Source organism: Drosophila arizonae, chromosome 2 (assembly GCF_054131065.1).
Source record: "Drosophila arizonae isolate 15081-1271.41 chromosome 2, UAZ_ARI_1.0, whole genome shotgun sequence".
NCBI lineage: Eukaryota > Metazoa > Arthropoda > Insecta > Diptera > Drosophilidae > Drosophila > Drosophila arizonae.
In genome coordinates this window covers 34,175,461-34,181,949 of record NC_142922.1, presented here as the reverse complement: position 1 = coordinate 34,181,949, position 6,489 = coordinate 34,175,461, and the positions used below count along the sequence as shown (strand labels likewise).

The 6,489-nt window shown below is 42.0% G+C and overlaps 1 long non-coding RNA gene across 1 annotated transcript; it reads left to right on the top strand.

Moving 5' to 3' along the window:
* The first annotated feature begins 2,455 nt into the window (after positions 1-2,455).
* LOC149270950 (uncharacterized) lies at positions 2,456-3,132 on the top strand. Its single transcript, XR_016270230.1, has 3 exons — positions 2,456-2,604; positions 2,665-2,729; positions 2,807-3,132. It is a non-coding gene; the product is annotated as an uncharacterized LOC149270950 (long non-coding RNA).
* Positions 3,133-6,489: the final 3,357 nt, after the last annotated feature.

Sequence of the window (6,489 nt, the reverse complement as noted above, 5' to 3'; positions counted from 1 at the left end):
GATCGAGAAGACGAGCTGTCCCAGGCTAAGGTAGCGCATAGTGCTTGCGAAGCAATGCTTTACGGCCGTCCCGCAAGCACCGCGCGCTATCCTAGCCACCACGCAACTTGCAATTTGTCATATAATTTTGTCAATAAATGAATATAAAAAAAAAAAAAAAACACAGGCATACATACACACACACGCATACAGACACAAACGCATACACACACTCACATGCACACACCAGGCTGCCCGACAGACAAACCAGAGCAGCTGGACAGTCGTCAAAGGGCGAAAGCCCATGCAAAAACGTCCCAGGACTGACGCGTTTGCGATTTCAGGCGTAGGGGGTTGCAGCTATGCGGACATGCTTCGTGTAGTTAAAAACGACCCAAATTTGAAGCATCTGAGCAGCGACGTTCAAGGCATTAGGAAGACAGCTAAGGGGGACCTTTTACTGCAACTGAGTAGGAAGCCGGAGCATAGCGCTGAGGCTCTGCACGAAGCTGTAGGCAAGGCCTTGGGAGACCGAGCGGTAGTTAAAACACTTACCGAATCGGCGCAAGTTGAGATTCGCGATCTAGATGAGTTAGCGACCAAAGAGGAGATCTTGGAGGCAATTAGGGTGGAGTTGAAGGATAGCTCACTCCCCATTGAGGCTATCAAATCGCTTCGGCCAGCTTTCGGTGGACAGCAAAGAGCTACGGTTGCTCTTCCAATTGGGAAAGCTAAAACTCTGCTCGAGCTGTCCAAAATTAGAATAGGATGGGTAGTTTGCCGTATCCGAGCCGTGGAGCAGCCTAAACGCTGTTTCAAGTGCCTCGATTACGGTCATATGGCAGCAAACTGCGGCAGCGACTGTGACTTAAAGGGCGCCTGTTTCAGGTGTGGAGAGATGGGTCACAGTGCCAAAGCATGCACCAAGCCACCAAAATGTAGCCTCTGCATCCGGAAAGGTGAAAAGCAGACGGACCATTCAGCAGGCAGCTTCAAGTGCCCATCTTACCGTGAAGCTGCTCGTAAAATGAAATGTTAAGGTTTTTGCAGCTTAACTTAAATCATTGTGTTGCTGCCCAAGATCTTCTAGAGCAGACCATTAGGGAAAAATGTATAGATGTAGCTTTTCTCAGTGAGCCTCACCACTGTAGAACCAGCTGCCCTAGGACATGGTCAACAGACGTTAATGGCAAAGCTGCGTTGTGGGTATGCGGCAACTCAACGAACGTACTTTCGAATGTTAAGTCATTCAATGGGTTCGTACGTGGCCGATATGGTAGCTTATGGCTTTACAGTTGCTATCTTGCCCCCAGCATGCAGCTCAGTGAATTCACGACGGTGCTCGACGAGCTTGCCGAGGATGCTAGGGGTCGGAAGGCCATTATAGCTGGAGATTTTAACTCCTGGGCGCTAGAATGGGGTAGCCCAACAACAAATGCCAGAGGTCGTATCCTACTGGAGATCTTCGCGACACTAGATGTTGCACTGCTCAACACTGGCCATGAGTACACCTTCAGTCGGGCGGGATACGGGTCTGTTATCGACATTACTTTTGTCACTTCATCCCTCTTTCGGGGAGCAACATGGAGCCATTGCGATAGCTATACAGGCAGCGATCATACGGCACTTCTGTTCACAATAGGTGAGCCACCTGCCAGGGCGTCAACATTGTGGAGGGAGTCGTATCGGCTAGATACTTTTGATCCCGCGGTCTTTTCAGAGGCCATTCAGTCTCTGGGTACAATTGGTAATGCTGAGGCCAGAGCATGCCAAATGGTAGCCCAAATACAGAGTGCCTGCAATAGCAGCATGTTACGTCGCAAGCAGTTCACGCGACAACATGATCCTACGTATTGGTGGAATACGCAAATAGGGCGAACAGCATCGCACGATGGCAAAGAAGGTGGAATAGCTCAGCTAAAGGGCGGTGGACGCACAAGCTCATCCCGGAGCTTGAACCATGGGTTAACCGCAAACATGGCGAGGTTAACTTCTACCTTACGCAGATCCTCTCGGGTCATGGATGCTTTCGGAGCTATTTGAAGCGCTTTGGCCACGAGGAATCTGACGAGTGCCCCTGGTGCGAGCGAGGGCATGTGGAAGACGCCAACCACATTCTTTTCGAATGTGGACGGTTTCTGGAGGAGAGGCGTCGTCTGGAAGAGGCAGTGGGCCGCTCCATCAGAGCGGACAACTTAGTCAACGCCATGCTGGAATCGGAGGAAGCTTGGGAACTAACAAGTACCTTCGCGGCCACGGTGATGATGGAGCTCCGCAGAGTCGAGCGATCGAGAAGACGAGCTGTCCCAGGCTAAGGTAGCGCATAGTGCTTGCGAAGCAATGCTTTACGGCCGTCCCGCAAGCACCGCGCGCTATCCTAGCCACCACGCATCTTGCAATTTGTATAATTTTGTCAATAAATGAATATAAAAAAAAAAAAAAACACACACATACACACACACATACACAGTAGTGCTGTAAAGCTATCGATTGAACTATCGATCTATCGAATTTTTATATTTTTGCGTCCATATCGATCGTTTTTGTATACTATCGATAGAGATGATATCGTGCGTTGCACATCAATTACTTTGGCGCAACTTCGCAAGTCAGCGGTTCTTTTTGGTAAGAAATTTATTTTTATATAAGAAGCAATTAAGTATAAAAATAAGTATTTATTTGTAGGTAAATTTTCGTTGGTGTTGGTGGCGGAGGAAGGATGGATAAATATCTTTTGAAAAACCCACAGGGTAAGTTCCATTTCCCAACTAGCAACGCAAGTAACTAATTTCAGTTTTGTATGTACATATGTATGTGCTTTGTTAAGATGGAGAAGACAGCAGCATTGAGGCTATTGAGGACAAGCAACTAGTTAAAAGACCACGAGTCGGAAGATCATCGAAATTTTTGTGCATTCCTGCTTCATCCACGGAGTCAGAGCGATTGTTTAGCAAAGCTGGACAGATTATAACGGAACGACGAGCTGCCTTAAAAGCTAAGCATATGGACATGCTTCTTTTTCTTCACCACAACTCTTGGATCTTAGCAGAAAACTAAAAGCCATACATTTAATTTTAATTTTATTCAACTTGTTTTATTTTGTTATACACCAATAAGGATCTCATATGTAAACAAATGAATTGTTTATTAAAATTTGTATTTTTTTATTGTTAAATATGCATTTATTTAGTTATTTTTGAACTTGAAAATATTTTCGATAGTACTATTGATACTATTGAATATTTGTTGTAAAACCATCGAAACTATTGAATGTTGCAACCATCGATAGTTTTACAGCTCTAATACACAGACACATACACACACATACACAAACACATACACACACAAGCACCCACGCATAAACACACATGGGCTGCAGTGTGCGCTTACTATGAGAACTTAATTGTTTAATAACTTTTTTTATGGACGTACGTTCTTCATGAAACTTTCAGATTATGATTATAACATGAATATGCATGTAATTGCTAAAGCACAAGTCTCTAGTATTTGAAATACGCTTTTTACAAAAGTGAGGGTGAGGGGGTTAATGTAAGGGAGGGGGGTAAATTTTAACAAAAACCGAAATTGTATATATTGCATGTAAGCATACATTAAAAATTTGGAGACTCTAGCAATAAAGGTGTAGAAGATATAATTTTATAACTGGTTTTCGATAAGGGTTTTTATCGATAAAAAAAGATCGGGATGAGTTTCGAACTTTAATGATAAACTTGATATGCGCGCTGTAATTACGGACATAAAAAAAAAAAAAAATTGAAGTCTCTAGCTCTTATATCTTCTGAAATCGACGCGTTCATACATACGGACAGACGGACAGACTGACAGACAGACGGACAGGGCCAAATCAACTCAGCTCGTCACCCTGATCAAGAATATATATACTTTGTGGGGTCTGCCACGCCTCCTTCTCCCTGTTACATACATTTCAACAAAACCATTATACCCTGATTTCCCATTGAAAATGGGTTCAGGGTATAAAAACAATAATAAACAAGTAAGAAAGCTCTAGTCGAGACTGCTCGACTACGAGATCCCCTGAACCCTTGGAGCAATAGATATTTCAATAATTTTTCGCGTCTTTCAGCTTACACAAGAAACACGCACACACACACACACAGGCACGTACGCACACACAGGCATACATACACACACACGCATACAGACACACATACACACACACACACGCATACATACACAAACGCATACACACACACATACACATACACACACACAAACACATATACACACAAGCACCCACGCATAAACACGCATGGGCTGCAGTGTGCGCTTACTATGAGAACTTAATTGTTTAATAACTTTTTTTATGGACGTACGATCTTCATGAAACTTTCAGATTATGATTATAACATAGATATGCATGTAATTGCCAAAGCACAAGTCTCTAGTATTTGAAATACGCTTTTTACAAAAGTGAGGGTGAGGGGTGAATTTAAGGGTGGGGGAGAAATTTTAACAAAAACCGAAATTGTATAAATTGCATGTAAGCATACATTAAAAATTTGGAGACTCTAGCAATAAAGGTGTAGAAGATATAATTTTATAACTGGTTTTCGATAAGGTTTTTTATCGATAAAAAATATCGGGATGAGTTATCGAATTTTAATGATAAACTTGATATGCGCGCTGTAATTACGGACATTTTAAAAAAAATTTGAAGTCTCTAGCTCTTATATCTTCTGAAATCGACGCGTTCATACATACGGACAGACGGACAGACAGACGGACGGGGCCAAATCAACTCAGCTCGTCGCCCTGATCAAGAATATATATACTTTGTGGGGTCTGCCACGCCTCCTTCTCCCTGTTACATACATTTCAACAAAACCATTATACCCTGATTTCCCATTGAAAATGGGTTCAGGGTATAAAAAGAATAAAATAAGAAGAGATAAAGTATAGAAAAAGAAAAAGGACGGTAATAAAAGAAGTTGCAAGAAAAGTTAATAAAAAGAATAAGAAATAATAAAAAGAAAAGAGTAAGGGAAGAGCCAAAAATAGAGTATAAGAATAGAATTGAGAAATCACTAACACAACATTAGCAGCAAAAACGGATGCCAATGCTTATGCCTGGGCATTGTGAGTGATTTCCCTAAGATAAGCTGATAGTACACTTTTTATACCCTGAACCCATTTTCAATGGGAAATCAGGGTATAATGGTTTTGTTGAAATGTATGTAACAGGCAGAAGGAGGCGTGGCAGACCCCACAAAGTATATATATTCTTGATCAGGGTGACGAGCTGAGTTGATTTGGCCCTGTCCGTCTGTCTGTCCGTCTGTCCGTCTGTCCGTCTGTCCGTCTGTCCGTCTGTCCGTCTGTCCGTATGTATGAACGCGTCGATTTCCGAAGATATAAGAGCTAGAGACTTCAAATTTTTTTTAAAATGTCCGTAATTACAGCGCGCATATCAAGTTTGTCATTAAAATTCGATAACTCATCCCGATCTTTTTTTATCGATAAAAAACCTTATCGAAAACCAGTTATAAAATTATATCTTCTACACCTTTATTGCTAGAGTCTCCAAATTTTTAATGTATGCTTACATGCAATTTATACAATTTCGGTTTTTGTTAAAATTTACCCCCCACCCTTAAATTCTGCCCCTCACCCTCACTTTTGTAAAAAGCGTATTTCAAATACTAGAGACTTGTGCTTTGGCAATTACATGCATATCCATGTTATAATCATAATCTAAAAGTTTCATGAAGATCGTACGTCCATAAAAAAAGTTATTAAACAATTAAGTTCTCATAGTAAGCGCACACTGCAGCCCATGCGTGTTTATGCGTGGGTGCTTGTGTGTGTATGTGTTTGTGTATGTGTGTGTATGTGTTTGTGTATGTGTGTGTGTATGTGTATGTGTGTGTGTATGCGTTTGTGTATGTATGCGTGTGTGTGTGTGTCTGTATGCGTGTGTGTGTGTGTCTGTATGCGTGTGTGTGTGTGTCTGTATGCGTGTGTGTGTATGTATGCCTGTGTGTGCGTACGTGCCTGTGTGTGTGTGTGTGCGTGTTTCTTGTGTAAGCTGAAAGACGCGAAAAATTATTGAAATATCTATTGCTCCAAGGGTTCAGGGGATCTCGTAGTCGAGCACTCTCGACTAGAGTTTTCTTACTTGTTATTTTAGGAGGAGAGAGCTCTAAGGAAAAAACGTGATAATATTTATTAAAATTAACACAAAGAACATGAAACGCACTGTGCAAAGAATAATCCCTAGTGCACACAGGTAAATGAAGCGGACGATAGTGTCTAGTTGCTCGGGACGGAGCCAAAAAATTTAGACGACCCAACAAAGAGGACGAATCAATATCACCACTAATCAATTTATGCAGAAAAACAATTCCTAAAATTGTTCTGCGATTGGTTAGCGACGGAAGATCAATTAGCTGGAGCCTACTATGATAAGACGGTAATCGTAAATTACTGTCCCATCTAAGGTCTCTTAAGGCAAAGAGAAGAAACTGTTTT